Here is a 19,794-nt window from a genome sequence, read left to right on the forward strand (position 1 = left end):
AGTATTCTACTGTTTTTATTTTAAACTTATAAAATTCTGATACTTATTGACCCAAGTATACAGACGTAATGTGTAGTTTGAAGATTTAAAACTCTTGTTTTAAACAACAATGTAAGTGGCTTAACAAAAAGGTAATTGGTAAGATGCAATTATCTATTGATGAATTCAAGTCCAGTATCTCATTACTTGCTTCACACTTTCCGGGGGTTCCCCTTATGCAATTATGATTGATTCACTTAAACGTATAACATTTCCTTTTTCATGGGTATTTGTTTCCTTGTGTGATTAACATATACATTCACAATATGATAAAGTGTTACATTAGATCATTCATTTTTAATATAGCATTTAAGAAACTTGCAGTTCATGATAAAAATAATGCAGTTTATTTTATTTCTTAGTTCTTTGATCGTAATATCGTATGCACAAGAATATCTGAATGCAGCTAAAGGTAAGTATTCATTTTTCATAAATTTTGCTCTTTTCAGAAAAATTTAGAGGCAAATGTTAACATTCTTCAATTATGAACTTTTAAGCGCATCCTACAAAAGATAAATAATGATAGTTCCTATTTGTTTTTATTTCGAATTATTAAAAGTATGCTGATATCTAAATGAGATTTTATATGCACCAAATGTTAACACATATGTTACAAACTGATATATGGAATGTCTATGTTGTTGTCTTTTCTTTGATAAACGACCAATAATAGTTCAAGATATCCTATACACTCTGAAATTGATTGCAATGACTGGAAACAGATAATTTGATCTGAAGATTATCTCATATAGAATATTTTGTTATTCATTTTTCAATACATGTATATTTGCAAACAAAAGATTACGAGTTGACGAAATTTTAATTAAAATAGAATAAAGCAACTATGCCTCAAAAGCGTTAGTTCAAACCCAACTTAAAGAAAAGCAAATACTCAAAAACTGCATATCTAACTTTGTCAGACCAAATTGTAAACGAAGTATATATATATATAACTTGTGGTTTGACCATGCATAATCTTAGATTGATTATCAGAATGTGAAAGACTGTAATATTTAATCAAAATGTAAATGATAAAGGGACAACAGTGAAATGGCTACATGATACGGATTATTATTCCGGAGTACACACATATAAGCTTAATAATAGTAATATCCAAAAGAAGATCCGATATTATCATTTCAAATTAAAATACGTACTAGTTTTGATGATTGCCAAGAGCATTCGGTATTTTAAGCGTTCGACAAGACTGAGTATAAAGCAAAAATCTGCAAACCAAATTTAATAAAACCGAAAAATACTTTAATTATAAGCGATGCCATTTTATTTGAATATTTGAGAAAAATCATAAACTCCAACCCTTCTATCGTATTTCGTTTGTATATTAAGTTCAAGTGTAATTCATAACATCCGGTACGTACAAAAAGGAAGGAATTGAATAGGGTATTGAATTGTTTTTTCGAAATAAATTAAATGATTTCATTTTTTTATGAAAGGCCATCTCATATCTCGAGTGTAAAATTTTCTAATATCATAGACTATGCTTTTTTCAGCCTAATGATGCATGTAAAAAAAAAACTAAAATAAAACTTTCGTTTCCTATTCTATAATTATGTCTTAGTAGATGCTTGTTTCATATTAGTACCATTACCTTTTTTTCTTATCTCGAATGCTGAATAAAATGAACGATTGCACAAACATCATTCAATCAAATGTTTTTCAAAACTTTCAGTAAGTTGGGATAAGGCTATAAATGGTTGTACCGTACCAGAGATAGGCAGGCTACGTTCATCCAACGACTCTAGAGACGAAAATGGATTTTACGCTTGGACTGCAACACATGAGTGGTCTTCAGGATGGGCCTTTTTTCAAGGTTAGATTCTAGTCTAAATAACGTTTCAGAATAAATGAATCTTTATAATCAAAATTATAGAATTAAAGTCGGCCAAGTTTGTTTTTTTTTATTGTTTTGTGTTGTGTTTGATATACATTTATTATCAGACTGAGTTTAAAAAGAAGTTAAAAGGCTACAAGAATGAATCAACAAATCTCGAATTGAGATTTTAAGAGCGGTCAGGTCGAGTTGAAACAGTTTTTAATTTATCTAAAAATCTGATGAAAACAATTTCCAAATACGCACACTTAATATTTATATAAACGATGTGGTATGATTGCAAAAACGACCATTCTCCATATGACACAGAAAGTAACAATTATAGGTGACCGTATGACCCTCCACATCTAGCAAAGCTCATACTGCATGGTCAGCTATAAAAGGCCCCGCAGTGACAAAATAATTTTAAAACAATGCAAAGTAAACTAACGTATACATCTCAACAACAAAAGGACACCAAGTACAGATTTGAGAGTACTCGCAGTTTTTGACAGCTAGCTTATTACAACCACTGGGTCGATGCCCCTGCTGGTGGAGTTTTAATTCCCTGAGGTTATCACCAGCCCAAGTCAGAACTTCTGTGTTGACTTAAATTATCATTGATATGTTATGATTATAAGATTACTGACAACAAGACTTTGATTTTTTTAAATACTAAGGCTTTTCTAACTAGGAATGGATGACCTCAGCTGTTTTTGGCAAAACATTCTGGAATGTTTGGTCCTCAATGCTCTTCCACTTTGTACTTTATTCTGCCTTTTTTAAACAATTTTGATTCGAGCGTCACTGATGAGTCTTTTGTAGACGAAACGCGCGTCTGGCGAGAGTATAAAATTGAAATCCTATCATCTAAAGCCAACTTTGCCTGAGGGAGTTGAAACTTTAGTTTCATAATAATTTCAAACTTTATAAACGGACAATTTTAGTAAAGTTTGTCAAATAATGTCAGTACCGAAGCACTGACTACTGAGCTGATGATACCCTCGGGGACTGATAGTCAACCAGCAGAGGTATCGACCCAGTTATGTAAAAAAATTGAAAACAACACGTTTAATAAGCTTTTTTCGGGATTTACCTTCATCAGGAACGCTCAAAGCCAAACATTTGAAATCCGAAGATGTTTAAGTACCGAAAATCGTTAAAGAGCTTTGTGTCAAAAATACCTAAAATAGATATATCATCTAAAGCAAACTTTGCCTGAGGGAGTTGAAACCTTAGTTTCATAATAATTTCAAAACTTATCAACGGACAATTTTAGTAAACTTTTGTTATCCCCGACTACTAAGCTGATGATACCCTCGGGGACAGATAATCTACCAGCAGAGGTATCCAGTAAATGAGTCAACAGTACAACAGTATTATAACTTTGGTCTCACTAGTGTTTGGCATGGTCATTCTTTAATTGTTTGTGATTGGACTGAGGAAACATAAGGATTTATTTGCTTTCTCTGCGGTTTGTTGGAAGTGGGTGTTTGAGATCTCATAAACATGTTTAACCCCGCCGCATTTGTGCGCGTGTCCCAAGTCAGGAGCCTCTGGCCTTTGTTAGTCTTGTATTATTTTAACTTTTAGTTTCTTGTGTACAATTTGGAGTTTTTTTGGTATGGCGTTCATTATCACTGAACTAGTATATATATTTGTTTAGGGGCCAGCTGAAGAACGCCTCCGGGTACGGGAATTTCTCTCTGCATTGAAGATCTATTGATGACCTTCTGCTGTTGTCTGCTCTATGGTCGAGTTGTTGTCTCTTTTACACATTCCTCATTTCCATTCTCAATTTTATGTTCCATTTTAAGTCTGCTGGGATGGTGTTTTACTGATTCTAAAATGTGTCCATACATGTAATAAAAGTGGATGGGATTTCTCTGTGATGTTATATTCATGATGTTACACTTCTCTGGATTGAAACACATAAGGCAAACTTGTTTCCTTTGTATGACAGCTTCTGCGTCTTGTTTATGTTTTAGAAAGTCGTATTTTACAATTTCGTAGTTGACCAAAGCATACTATACCTAAGGTTACAAGATTGATAATATAGGCGGCCTGTTAAGTAGCATTGTTACAAAATACTGGTACAATTGATTACAAAATAAAAAGTACATAAATGAAATCAATAACCTTAATAGATTGATCATAAACTTAACATATTTTGCAGGGTGTATTGACATTAATATACCAAGGGGAGACAAGCAACGATTGTCAGATCACTCCGGAAATATTAATATCAGCTTTGTTGTAGATAGAGATGGTGTTTTCCAATGCGCATTCCATTGTTCAAACTTGAATTATTTTGTCTACTATGTAAGAACAATTGACATCATTTTAATTTGATGTGTTAACTTTTCTAAGATGTTAATATATACCGACTTAATTCTGTAATTATGCCCTTACAAATCTGGTGGTACTTTATTGACCTTTTGTATTTGATCTGTCTGTAAATTAATAAATTTGGTCAAAAGCAGCAATGTTACTTGTTGAGTAATTCTTCGTATTTATGTTGGTTTGTTTAAGATTTCTCTGTCTTTGATAATTTAGCATATATTATTTATAAAAAATAGTTTTTAGAAAATGTAGAAAAATCATCGTTCACTTGGTCATATCTGTTTACCTGATACATGTTTTGTTTATTTATCATTCTTCTATATAAATAAAATAAAATGCTTAGTAAATGTTAATGAGACAGTAGCCAACAGCTCAAATAACCAAAATGAAATCTAGGGTTAACACAATTAGTTGTTCAAAGTATCTACTTAAAAATACCAATCGCCAGCACATATATACAAAAGCATGATGGTTGTATTCCAAAATAAATTAATAATCTTCCAACAAGATATGTATAACGGAAAGTGCACATGAGATAGCTATCAGACTAATTTCACATTCGGGGACATATAGCCAATCAGAAACAACACAAATGCAATGATAGTAATACAAAATCAGAAGATACAAAACATAATTCAATGCACAATTTCTGCAAGGTCTACACATATTTTTAGGTCAAGATACTCGACACGCAATGCCATTGTTCACATTTATCTATTATAATACATGAACATTGATGGATATAATGCAATGTGTACTAATACGTTAATTAAAGAACAACTTGTCAACACATTTTGATCAACAAAAAGTCAGTTCATGGTCGACATAACAATTATTCTGAAAATGCATGCAGTCATGTCACTGGTCATATTAACTAAATCACTCAACTATTACCCAGTCACATTAATTGAGATGCAATGACTATCTATAGCAAAAGAGTTTTAGCTGTAGTTTAAAGTTGAAATATGAAATGCAAATAAGTGTCAATATATGAACAATCTTTCAAGTGACTTCGTACATTTTTACTTTGAGACATTTTTTTTTACAGATGAACTTATGTATATGTTTAACAAGCATTGAGAATTATCCAGTTGTCGAAAGCACTGGCTGTGTTACTACCTGTCACGACGATACAGTTTTCTGCTCATCCGGATTTGGACTTCCGTTATTTAAGTATCGGACAGGTGTATATATGTTTATACTAATATCAGTTTCCTTGTGATCAAGGTTTTAAATTTCCAACATTCAAATAATTAATATAAAAAAAATGCTACTTCTTGTTCAGAATGACAAGCATTTAAACGCACCAACAATTTCTTTCAAAATAAATTCCTAAGTTCCACTAATTTCGTAATGTAATTAATGTTTGCTAACACTTATAAAAAAGGAAATACTCTCGTTGACTAGCAATCCACCAGCAGAAGTATCAACTAAATGGAAGTCATGATATTAACGATACTTTGTTATGGCATCAGATGCGTATTTCGACAATAATTGTCGCTTCAGTGATGCTTGATGCAAAAATATTTGAAAATTCAAAATCTTATTTTACAGGTAAAGAGCTTTTAAGCCAAAAAGACAAAATGTGATTAGTGAAGGCTGGTTAAGGAATCAAATTTTTGCATCATATTTCCTTATATCCCAATACTTTCAAAAAAGTAATAACTGTGTAATTATGATATTAAGTACATAATGCACAAAACAAACCTATCGAGACACTAACAAGAAATGTACAGTTATACAGATACACACTGGCATAAGTATACATCAGAAACATGTGAATTTAAACAACTATATATTGCGGTAGGCCCTTGCACATCAGCAACAATGATAAAAACCATAACGTACAGTAAGCTACAAAAGGCCGAGGAATGACAAAATGGGAACATTTCGAACGAAAAAATCAACGTTTTTTTTTCAAACTAAAGCAATAATCAAAAACAAAATATCAGATAGCATCCAGCAACATCCAGTGAATTAAATGCTCGGTTTTGTTATCAATCATGTTTTTGGGGCGCTTAATCACACACCCTATACTCCGGGATAGTGGTCTGAAACGACAGCACAAGAATAAACAGAAAAGAAAAAAGTTAGATGAAAGGATTAGAGGCTTAACGATACAATAATAGACAGACACGAATATCTTCTCTACGATTGATTGCATTTTCCGAAAGCTAGCTCAGACGCGTTTTCAACAAATAAAAATAAATCATGTTTTCCTAGATGTAAGGTACTGGAAAAGGATAGTCTGCTTGTTCCCTTTAATTTCTTTAAGACACTAGCCAACAGATAAGTGAGTTGGTAAAATATAAAATGACTATTATATTATAACAAAATTGCCATTAAATGCTTTCATTTTTAGATTTGGATATTGTACGACCAATAGCATATTCATCTTCGTATCATTGTGTATATAAGAAAGATGGTTATAACTTCGATAGAAATTGCTATTCTAGTTCTCATTACTTTAAATGCGACGGAAAGGGTAAGAGTCTGTATTTTACGAAGTAACCAAAACACTTACTAAAAGGTGATTTTTCTATATAAAAAATCAAACAGAAATCATTCTGCTTTTAAAGATTATTTGTTACCGTCTTAATCATGTTTAATTAATGTCTCTTTTTTGTTTGTAATGCTCTCGATCGATAACCGTCTCAATGACGTCGACCCTACACCTCATTCTATTAATATGTTGTGTTGCATTTCAACTGCTTGTAATGAATGTTTTATGTTACTTTTATGTGTTAATTCGACGGTTTTGGCAAATTTTTAACCTTTGAACTGAAATTAAAAAATCCTCTCAAATCTATTTAAATAACACCCCTTATAGGTTTGAGAGAAAATATGTCAGATATCACTCATAATGTCTTTTTAATATTTGTTTTTATTTTTTTACGCAATTGCTCCATTCCAAACTCAAAGACCCATTGAAAGAGTTGGTCCTGATTTGTTTATTTAAAAAATGACTAACATGCATGTTTTACAGAGGGATAAATCGTACTTGACATACAAATCTGATTCAAACAAAATTGTTTCTGAAACTGACATTATCAAAACGCTCGATTTCTTAATTGAAAGCATATTCGTTACGTTTGTAAGAGATTTTTTTCAACAAAAAAATTACATTCCCACGGAAACATCTGCTTGCCAACTTGTATGATGTAACTTCATACTGGAATTTGTTTAAGAAGAAAGGACAGAAGTTATCAGACTCCTTCAACTTTTCTTACCGCTATATAGATGATATTTTCTCACTGTCATACAAGTTAGAGGTTTACCTAGCTATATAACAGGGGACAATCCACCATTTTCTACGTAACAAAATGCCTGTACCAAGTCAGGAATATGGCAGTTGTTATCCATTCGTCTGATGTGTTTGAACTTTTGATTTTGCCATTTGATAAAGGACTTTCCTTTTTGAATTTCCCTTGGAAGTCAGTATTTTGTACTTTTCACTAAAAACCTCAAATTTAGGGATTATGTTGAATGCATCTATCCTTTCGAACTATCCCATATCTTGACATATATCCAGAAATTATCAATGAAGGTCGGTTACAACTTTACAACAAAGGGGCGGATTTCAGCTTCCCCATTCTGAACTTTCCATTTCTTTGTAGCAACATTCCAAATGTTCAATATGCTATCACTTAGAACTCTTGGTTTAACAGATTCCTTGTACGTAACAACCTCGCATAAGGAAATCATGCTATGAAATGCAAGTTCGGAAATATCAACTGAGAGATATATACTTCAAATGCAAGACAGTTCTACAGAAATTTTGCAACATAAAAATGAAAATACACATCTGAGAAGCTGATATAATCTTTTATGTATCTGTGAAGTTAAGTTTTGTTCACAAACAACCAAGTATGTTGCTATTTTGAGAAATTTTTAACGACATAAAAGGTTGGTATTTTTTAAAGCGTGCGCTTCCTAGTATTTTGAATCTACATCGAATGTCATCTGCCCTGGTGCTGATTTGGGGCTTTAGAATCCCTTGCCGAGGTTTTGGCGTACTTCAATAAAAGGCCTTCCGATGTAACTGCAAAATACAAGCAACATTGAATATGTTTTACGTGATGACACTTTTGAGATATAATTTGTTTGCTGTTTGTGTCTGCAAACTTTATTTACTGCTGCAGTACTGCGAACTTCATTACAAATCGTTTGTTGTTGTAGATAATATTGGTCATCCTATGAAGTGGCCTAATTCTGTTAATTATTGTACAAATTTCAACTCAAAATTGTCAAAAACAGTTGGTAATGTGTCATTAGACGTGTGGTCCAGATATTTCCGATACCAAATTTTATCACCAGATACTAGTAAGTTTTAAAGGTTTGACATATTAAAGTAGTATTCATTTCTTTCTTTTCCTTCGATAAATAATTTGTTTAAGCGTCATTACGATTGTGTTTATAATTATCGAACCTGAATATACACTATGTTAAATTTGATAAATATTTGTACATCTAAACAAAAATGCCCGTTGAAGTAATCAGTGCATTTGTTCACGAGCACTATGAAAAAACTTGTAGCTTTCGTGCTAAATTGCATTATTTCGTCTCGTAGTGAATCTGAATTGTACACTTATATGCAAACAAAATTGCAAATTAAAAACATCACATTTATATTAACTCAAAATATGAAAAGTTGCAAATGTATATATACAACATTAACAAGTGTGTAAATGGAAGTTGGTAACATAATAAGCAAGGAATAAATAGCATACAAAAGAATAACCTTCGAAACATAAAACAAAAATAAATGAATATGGTAATATTGGCAATGAATTACTAGTAACTATTCAAAAGAAACAAAAGACAAGGATATAAACAACAATAAGTAATCTGGTTGTTTTTCAATAAAACCCATATCGTAAGTAAAATAGAAAATGCCAGGTTACGATGGGTCACTTGCGTTACCTTCCCTTCCTGATTGAAGTTATTTACGAAATATTGTTTCAATCATTGATGGGTGTTTATTGCTACATTAGTTTTTATTGATGGAGGAAGCCGGAACGCCAAATGAGAACAACCAACAATCCTAGTCAATTAAGATTTGACTCTTGAACACATTCAAAGTCGCAACCTCAATATTGACAGTGAAGCGATATAGTAGACACAACTTGGCCATCTAGTCCTCTACAAACCTACTAATGGTAAAAAGCAGCACATATCTGTTGAAAAAAAGCACAAGGATTTCAACATGTACATACAAAAGAAGTAGAATTAAGTAGACTTGTAAGCGTTCAAAAGCAGTGACTATTCTACAAATAAAAAACAAAAGCACAAAAAGTTGAAAAGCATTTAGTACCTTAAATACATGGTTTACTCAGTCCGAATCGAATTGTGCTAATCACACAAAATTTTAAATAATATGACATGGGCATATCAAAGTAGTTTATGTCCCTTAAATGATCTTCGAAAAGTATATGTAGTAGAAGTGGTTGTCTTTCCATTAGAATTCCGAGCGCCTTCTTGTAATCAAATATAATTATATAAATTGAATCTAGAATATTTAGAATATATGAAACGGAGTTAACAAAGAGTAAATAAAATAGCACGTGGATATTAAAAATACTTTTTATATAAGTCAAAGAAACTGAAAAGGGAACGCTATGGCTATATACGAGCGACGAAAAGACAAATAAGTCCACAAAACAACACACAAAAAACGTTAAACGAACCCCACCAAAGTTTGGGTGTGATCTCAGATGCTCCGACAGGAAAATCATAGCCTGCTCTCTTTCAAAGAAATACATAATGTTGATCAGAGTAAGTACATAATCGGTACTAAGTCTCATTCGGTGATCTCACAGTTGGGGAAAAGAGGACGAGGTTATGGTTCAGACAATAAGAACATAACCGTGGTAATCTGTTACATATATATTATATGTAGATCAATAAAATTATGATACAGTGCGTACAACATCCGAAAGAATAATTTAACGAACAAAATTGAGTATTGTATTCGACAGTTAAAACTTGAATTTAAGTGTTTCCATTGAAATATTACATTTTCATGACAGTTACGTGATCATGTTAATTTTGTTTCAAATTCAATCAAATAAGTAAAATATGTCTTAATTACAGATAGAAAACAATTGAGGATGCCTTTAGGAAAAAAATTGAAGATTAAATGTTCTTTACGATACTTTTCAATTCACTTTTGCAACCACTGAAATGCATGAGCAAAATACAATGTTTGTATAATGCTGTAATTTCAGTACATTTTGAAATTAAGAACAACAATAATAGGTTAACTGCTGACGACCAGCGTATATATATTACACGCATATTAAGGAAAAGTACATTAATTTTGTATATATCCTCTGATATCCTACTGAGTTTGAATGTCCCTCTTGTATTTCTTTCGACCCTCTTTTGTATTCTAGACCGACACACGAATCAGATGTTTATGTGTTGCATTTGAAGGTTAAAGTGAAGGTGTGTGTTTAATGTTGGATTTGTTTTCATCATAGCAGACAACGAAAGACGAAAATGTGTAGCAGTATTTATAAACAGAAATAAAAGATCAAACAGTAATTCTATCAAATGGAGCCATTATCAATACAGGAATTGTTCAGACCTGCTTCCTTTTATTTGTATCGGTGATATTAATACGAGTACGTACCATATTTGCTTTACTACTTTACAAAAGTATTTTACGTCAATATGAATAGTTGTACTAAATACGGATAAACAAATACTTGCCTTCATCTGTTACGCTTCAATGAGACAATTTGCCCGTTGTCTTAAATTCATGGGGCTTGAATTTTTTTTGACTTGAACATGATTTGTTCTTTAGTCGCGAGTGATTTTGAATAAAAACTTAAGAGGCCAGCATATTAAAGGCTTCGGCAGTAGGTGAAAGGTCTTGAACTTTTAGCAATTCTTGGATTGCTAGTTGTCTTCTTAGAAAAATTGAAATCTAGTTTTATACTTTTATTGCATTTTTATATGGATTCTTTTTTAATTATGCACATTTTCTGTTACTTTAGATATATTGGGCAATTGTAACCTAGATGAGAATGTAGTCTCGTTGAAAGAGGGGTCACCTTTTGTTTTCTTTGATAGAGTATGATATTGTTATATGTTGACACATGTTCAGTTTCGGACATTGATATGTTTTGCCTTTGTTGGTACTATACTAACCTTGTTTTTATTTCATGAACATGAATAATGAACATTTAAGAATATAATGCTTCATTGAGTAACACTTGGAAACCAGAATCATTTTAATACACGTACTTATAAATTGGCATTACAGGTCATTCTTTTTCTAAACTGCTTATATCGTTTTTCTAACCTTACTCTGTTTGAGGTGTACTCATTGATATTTTAGATAAATGAAACAGTGTTCGTGTATTATTAGTACTTGATAACCTCAACTACATATACTCACTTTTGTTTGTTTATCTTGACATGTACTATTTTTTTGTAGATTTCAACATAACCAGTGTTACCCGAGTACATATAAACACAAATGTAACTGATATTTCGACGACACAGATTCCATCGAACTCTAGCGAGAAAATTGATATTGGTAAATATGTAAAATAATCGTTTGAAAGGCCACACCAATTTAATTTCTTGTTCTACGGATTTTTTGGACTCCAAAATTTGGGGCGAGCGAGCGATTTGAAAATTTTAATAAAAAAATATTTAATTTTCAAATTTTTGAGGCGAAGCTTGAATAGTAAAGGCGAGCGATTATATTTTTTTTTTTTTGTTAACATAAAATAGTAGGTTTTGACAATATTAAAACTTGATTTATCACAAGTACTTTGACATTTCTTTAATTTCCAAAGACTTTTTTCCCTGTTCACTAAGAAATAATTAAATCTGGTTTATGTATGTGTGACTGACAATGAGACAATTCTCCATCCAAGTCATAATCAGTTTGGGGGCAACCCCTTAATGTTATAAATATCCCTTTTACATGTTTTATGAGGAATCAATATAAGTTATATTTGTTTGTACGAAAGGGCTCATATTTTCTCAAAGAACTATATATCTATCAAGTATTAAATGGTCAAAACATGTCCAAATATTTTGTAATATTCCTGGACTTTAACCATGTTAATACATTTACTTTAACAGTTTAATATTGTTCAAAATAAGTGGACCCCTCTTTTAGAAAAAAAGTTGTTTAAAATATGATGTAACTCTCCTCTTTTTGAGTACAACATTCTAAGTTTTCAAAGGTTTTGTATAGAAGAACTATACAAATCCTTGGTATTTCTATTTTCTTTTCTACATCAGTAAAATGACCCCTTGTCTGAGGGAGGGTTGTTCTCAACCTGATAATAACAAACACAGGTCAAAGTACGGCATTTTACACTGGGCTTTGATACAGACCAAACAGCAAGCTATAAAGGACCCCAAAATTATCAGCGTACACAATTCGAACAGGAAAACCAACGATCTAATTTATATATCCAAACGGGAAAATACCAATGAACAACATCAACAAACGATAACTGCTGAACGACAGGCCCCTGAATCAATCAGGACAGGTGCATAAACATGCAGCGGCTATGGATAGTTTTGTTTCGCCAGCATACAATATAACTGCAGCTGAAGGCAAATCCTTCAGAAGTTCTTTGTACTTTATTCTAACAACGAACATTTTTTGATAGGGAGTATATTAAGTAAGGGGGAAAGAAACCATTTTTTTTTCTTTACAGGTATTTCCGCTGTTGTAAATTTATATCGGAACACTCCACTTTGGATAAATAGGTTTCATGCTGAAACAAATATTCTCACAGATATTTACATAGTGTGGTGGGGTGCTTTTATGTTTAAAATCGTTATATACAGGTTAGGCTGTGATTTTAAAAACAAATGTTGAGATCTTTTCATAATATTTACAAAAAAAACGGTGCGGGAAATGGACATGATTACATTTCCGGATGCGGGAAGCGGGAATATAACAAAAAATAAAAAAATTCTGTTTTGAAAAAAATAGGTGCGGGCGGGTCCGTCGAACAAGGAATCAAATTGGTGTGGCCTAAATAAGTCAAAATGAATGTCTGTCATCCTCTGATGATATATAACAGAAATGCTTTGAAGACAAATACGGTGACCCATTGTTGTTAATTTCTGTGTCATTTGGTCTCTTGTGAAGAGTTGTCTCATTGGCACTTATACCACATTTTTTTTTTATAATGTGTGTATTCAAAAAGTAATTATAACTGCTTTTCCATGATTGTTTATGATAATAACTGTTTTCCATTACTTTTTTATACATATAATCGGTATTTCACTGTTTCTTCTTTTAAAAAAAGATACAAAAAAATATGTATGTGCAATGCAGGCATTTGTAGAAAACGAATATATGATTGAATGATATTTAAACATAATACTGATAAGCACAGATGCTTAATAACTTTTACGGAAAGATATGATCCAGCTGAGTGGAGTGATTTTTCTATAATTTGTTATACGAATTACACCTGCAATCCCAGATTTTCAATGCAGCTATTATGACTGAGTCGCATTCCAAATTCTCAAATGAAGGTCTCTAAATATGAGTCGAATTTTTCTGTAATATTTTATATTTCAGTACATGTCGTCGGCTGAAAATTTTAGTTTTCATACATATTTTTATTGTAACTCAAATTGTATTTTAAATATGAATAAACGTGCCTTTAATTCACAATCTGGTGATCGCGCATGTTTCGTAATGAATGCAAGTATTCATCTGATTCTGATAACAGGGAAGTTATGTCATATTAAGGACTTTTAAACAAAAATTGTACGTCATTTTTGGGGGGAGGGAGGAAGTTATGTCTGTAGAGTATTTTTGTTTTTTTTTAAACAAATTGAATGTGTTTTACTAATCATATTATGAAAAGTTCGGTTTTTGTTCCGGTTGACCGACTTATCGCGATTGGGCTTTGTCAAACTAAATATTACATGTAATACTAATAGCACCTCGTTTTCAAGCAAGGGTTATTTAATTCTAAATTAAAATACAAACAGTATATGTTTCTTTCTATTTAGATGTAATTGTAAAAGTAAACATTATGCTGCTGATGTTATCCATAGTAATGATTGTTCTATTTTCAGTTAGGTATGTTTTGTATATATGCATGTATCTGTTTAAAGATTTCAACGATTTTCCTACTCTGTACATTACGTTAACACAATCTTTCAAACCGAAGTTCACTTATTTAACTTATAAAGCCTTCTTTTACAATGTATAAGAGAAATATGCTAAATATCATTACTTGAACTGTGATGAGATGATGTAAGTTTAACATTTTCTGGACCACATTTATAGTTAAGAAGCTGTGGTATGATTGTTAACAAATAATTAAAAAGAGATCGAACGGCACAGAAAAAAAGAAATTATAAATCTACATTACAAAAAGTAAAATCACAAAAATACTGAACTTAGAGGAAGATCAATTGGGAAAGTCCATAATCACATGGCAAAATCAAATAACAAAACGCATCAAAAACCTATGAATATAAGTCACCGTACAGCCTCTAACAATGAGCAAAACCCACACCGCATAGTCAGCTGTGATTACCCGGAAATGACAAATGAAAACAATTCATGAAAGAAACAAACGGCCTAATTTGTTTACAAATTAAAATAATGAACGAAAAACAAATATGATACATAGAATCAAACGACAACCACGTAATAAATTACTGTTTAAAAAACTTTTGAATTTTTGAACTACTAAGGCATTTCTATCTCAGGAATAGATTACTTTAGCTGAATTTAGCAAATTTTTCGGAATTTTGGTCCTCCATGTTTTTCAATTTCGTATTTTATTTTTATTTTTACCTTTTTTTATTCGAGCGTCAATGATGAGTCTTTTGTAGACGAATCTCTGGTCTGGCGTAAATACAAAATTCAATCTTGATATCTTGATGAGTTTTTTCACAACCACTGGGTCGCTGCCACTGCTAGTGGAGTTTAAAGTCCCCGAGGGTATCACCAGCCAAGTAGTCAGCACTTCTGTGCTGACATGAATTACTATTTATATAGTCATATTTAAAAAAAAAAACTGTTTACGAAAAATTGGAATTTTTGAAATAATAACTTAAAGGAATAACTTAAAGGCATTTCTACCTCAAATAACTTTAGCTGTATTTGGCAAATTGCTCAGGAATTTTGTACCTCAATGCTCATCAACTTCGTCACTGATGAGTCATTTGTAGACAACACGCGCGTTTCGCGTTAATGCAATATTTGATTCTTGTATCTATAATGAATTTATTTAATAGAGGAATTAATACTGTTTTTGTTATGAACAGACTCAGTGAAGTCAAGATCCGCCTAAATAATATCTAATTGATAAGAAATATAAGGTTTTTAGTTCGAATTCTTGCCTAAAATTGATTACATTAACTGTTGCTAGTGGTTGTTGTATGTTTATGTGGTTCATAAGTGTTTCTCGTTTTTCGATAAAAAAAAAACCATCATCATCTATTCACATGTATTTATCAAAACATTAATTGAGAGGGTATGTCATGTAACTATGTAATTCACATTAAACTTTATTCACATCTGTAACATTTGCAGTCGGTATTTTTAAATGCGATATGTACATGTAGACAAATTATAATATTTTCATGTACGTGTTTTTTTAGGGTTTGCTGCTGCAAAAAGAAAGCTGACCCTAAATAACTTGAGGCTGATAGCACTTTTCATAGAGCTTTATTTATGTATACGAAAAATCTTTTCTGTGGATTTCATTTGTACAACATTCTTTGAATATCATCATGATCATTCTATGTTTTCTTTATGAAATTTTTCAATATTGTTGAGTTGTATAGAGTTACAGATGATCGAGTCATTATTGAAGAACATACAATGTTTGTATCATGGAAATATACTGCTTTACATCTGTCAAACCTTCTCTGCGTCCTACTTTCCGTATCTCTTTTCTATCGCTTTTCTTTCTTTCTTTTTTATCATATTGGCATTATAGCTTCTGGTTATGCCATACTTTATCTAACTTTCATTGCCTTCGATTTTCTACTTCCTGTTTATCTAACAATTAACACGATCTTTAAAATATCAAACATATACACTAATGAGATATAGGAAAATGTGGCATGAGTGCCAATGAGATAACTCCTCATCACAGTCACAATTTATAAAATTACACCATTATAGTTCAAGGCATGGTCTTCAACACGGAGTCTTGGCTCACACCGAACAGCAAGCTATAAACAGCCTACCCCCCCCCCCCCCCCAATAAAAAAAAATACTAGTGTAAAACCATTCAAACGAGAAAACCAACGGTCTAATCTATATTAAAAAAAAGTCGAGAAACTAGAATGACTTATGAACCATGTCAATTTACGAAAACTACTGAACATCAGATTCCTGACTTGGGACAGGTTCAAACAATTGCAGCGGGATTGAACGTTTCAAAGGTCACTTATCTGAAACAATAGTGTAACATCACAACATAGAAAGACACTCTATAAAATATCAATTAGAATGGCTATGAAATTTTCTTCAAATTTTAGACAGCACGTCATTATTAATCGATAGCATTGCTACAACATTTATCTACTTAAAAAGTAAAATCAAACAAATACTGAACTCCGAGAAAAATTCAAAAACGGAAAGTCCTAAATCAATTGGCAAAATCGAAAGCTCAAACACATCAAACAAATATAGACAACAACTAACGGGATGTATCTTGTTACATGTTTTCAGTCGTTTTACTTGTACATGAATTACTTGTTTTAGTGGAGAATGGTAATTGAGCAGTTGCACAAAGTACATTTCTCTTTGGTATTTAAAATGTACCATTTTATATTCCCAATATCAATCGTCTTAATCCGTCTCAGCTGTCGAAGGGAGAATTGTGCATGCTGCTGGTGTGTTAAAAATACACTTATTCAGTGTGTATAAATAGAGGTGTGAGGTTCAACGTTGATAACACAGACAAAACGACAGAAAAAAACAATAGGTCCTTATTACGGGAATATTTTGACAGTTATAATCACGTTTGTGATTATCAAATATTGGAAAAGATTAATAAAACAGAAAGGCAAAAGATACCAAATGAGTAATCACACTTATAAGCCGAAAAAAACCAGACATTGTCATGGCTTTAAACGAACTACGTAAAAATTAACTACCAACAGAAGACCAAAAAGACAATACACAAAAAAAAACATAGAAAATCAAAATCTCAGCAACATGAACCCAACCAAAAACATGGGAAGATCGTATGTGCCCGCGAATTGTAAGACATAAAGTACATTACAATATAAAGTACACTTCAAAATTGGATTGATGTGTGTGCTCTTGATGCGTGTTGAAGGCATCACGTCGGAATGTAACTTTGCGATGAAAACATGCAATAATTTCACTGTTCCTTAGATTTTCTCTAAGTTGTAGAATGTGTGTTGTGATTTTCTGTCAGGCAACAATAAACTATATCGCTTTCTATTTCGTTAAGTGTTCGTTAGTATAAATCACTTATGTCTTTCTTTTATTAATAAAATTTTCCGTTAAGAAAACCAATGTCTACAAACAGATTTTAGAATAATTTCCTTCAAGATCGTGTATTATAGGTCTATAATTATGGTTTTTATCAACCTGACATGTTTTGTTTGTTTTTACATACAAATGCTGGTGAAAAAAAAACTGTTCCATTCACAGCAATAGTTTCATTTTTGTGTAATAAATATAAGGAGATGTGGTATGCCTGCAAATGAGACAGCTCTCCAAACAAGTCACAACTTGTTGAAGTAAACTATTATAGGTCAAAGTATAGCCTTCAACGCGGAGCCTTGGAAGACCCCGAACAGCAAGCGATAAAGGGCCCCAACAATGACTAGCGTAAAACCATTCGTACAGGAGAACTAACGGTATAATTTAAATAAAAAGACGAAAACACTAATGAACCCTACCAACAAATGACAACCACTGAACATCAGGTTTCTGACTTAGGCCGGGTGCGTTTTCAAAGAGATTAAATCAATAATTTTTAAAGGGTTTGGTTTTATTGAAATTACATTGAACTCTTTTAAAAACAATTAAGCTAAAAGAAATGCCTATTCTAATCAAACACACGGCCAGGACATATCAAATACGTTTTGGTTTATATTTATACCTTTTGGTGTTTTTTTTTTTATCTGATATGCAACCCTTTTAGATCACCTGAACCTTCTTGACCAAGTGAGCTTTTCTCATCAGGTTTCAGTCTTACAATTGACACATGAGGCTTACATGCAAACAAGCTTATCTTTGGATTATTTTTTAAATAAATGCTACATAGAAAAAATATTTCAGGCATATCATGTATGAAGTAATATGAAATTGTGATTTAATTGAGAAAAAAATGGATCATGTCACAAAGAATAAAAAGGTATGTAACCCTGTAATCAAAACAATCTTTTTTTTATACTTTCTGTTTTCTGTTTTTTTACCAGGCTATGAGGCTGTACTACTTCAAGTGAAAAGGATATCCTTCCACTTTCCTGGTTTTTAACCAAACAGAATGAGTCCAGAATAAATTTCGAAAAAATATTCACATGTTTTGTTCACTCCATGTTTTTGACATTCACCAGAAACTAAGTAATACAAGACTGGTACCATCGCCCGTGTACGTCCGTCGTCTCCCGCTAAACTAACAATACGATTTGAAAAAAAACCTGAAATATTGTTTAATAAAAGAAGTATCATGTATTTCAATTTCAGTTAAACATTTAAAACAATAAGTTAATTCACATCATAGTGCTGATATGCTGATAGTACATGTATATTACGATATAAAGGATATTTTGTCATAATCCAAGTGTTCAGTTATTGTAATGAAATTGCCATGCTGGCACTCGTTGTCAGAGTATGTGGCGAACAAACTTTATTTAATTTTTTTAATTTTTTTTTTTCAATTTTTTTCATTTTTTTTTTTCATTTTCGAAAGTTGACTATAGATATCGATTTTTTTCAGAATTTAATTTTAAAGTTCGCTGGTCAGTCTACTTCCAACAACTAACGATAAACTGTGTCTTTTTTTTCAAGAAATTAATGCAAATTTGTACATTTTCTAAAAAATGAAACGTCTTACCCCACTTTTAACAACAATTTTAACCTAATAATATTGTATCGATGATTTTTAATATAATTATGGCACGCCGTTTTTATATTTATTCAAATTTGAAGATATCTTATTTATTTAACAAGATATCTTATTAAGTATTAAGATATCTTTAATTTTTATAAGATATCTTATTTAATTTGAAAGTAAATAAGATATCTCTATTAGTTTATAAGATATCTCTATTAGTTTATAAGATATCTCTATAAGTTAATAAGATATCTCTATTAATTAATAAGATATCTTATAAAGTATATAAGATATCTTACTTCTTTATGAAGATATCTTTTAAATACATACTTTATAAGATACCCTATTAATTAATAGAGATATCTTATATATTAAATAAGATATCTTTGTAATCAATTAAATAAGATATCTCTATAAGTTACTAAGATATCTCTAAAAGTTTATAAGATATCTCTATTAGTTTATAAGATATCTATATAAGTTAATAAGATATCTCTATAAGTTAATAAGATATCTCTAAAA

General features: G+C 31.4%; 2 long non-coding RNA genes across 2 annotated transcripts; both read left to right on the plus strand.

The window, feature by feature from the left end:
• The first annotated feature begins 323 nt into the window (after window positions 1-323).
• Window positions 324-4,158, plus strand: LOC143046963 (uncharacterized). Its single transcript, XR_012969331.1, has 3 exons — window positions 324-451; window positions 1,730-1,870; window positions 4,047-4,158. It is a non-coding gene; the product is annotated as an uncharacterized LOC143046963 (long non-coding RNA).
• Window positions 4,159-5,267: 1,109 nt separating this feature from the next.
• LOC143046964 (uncharacterized) lies at window positions 5,268-15,906 on the plus strand. The gene is made up of 6 exons (XR_012969332.1): window positions 5,268-6,698; window positions 8,393-8,536; window positions 10,699-10,839; window positions 11,658-11,759; window positions 14,222-14,291; window positions 15,827-15,906. It is a non-coding gene; the product is annotated as an uncharacterized LOC143046964 (long non-coding RNA).
• The last annotated feature ends 3,888 nt before the right edge of the window (window positions 15,907-19,794 follow it).

Source organism: Mytilus galloprovincialis, chromosome 9 (assembly GCF_965363235.1).
Source record: "Mytilus galloprovincialis chromosome 9, xbMytGall1.hap1.1, whole genome shotgun sequence".
In the NCBI taxonomy this organism is placed as follows: Eukaryota; Metazoa; Mollusca; class Bivalvia; order Mytilida; family Mytilidae; genus Mytilus; species Mytilus galloprovincialis.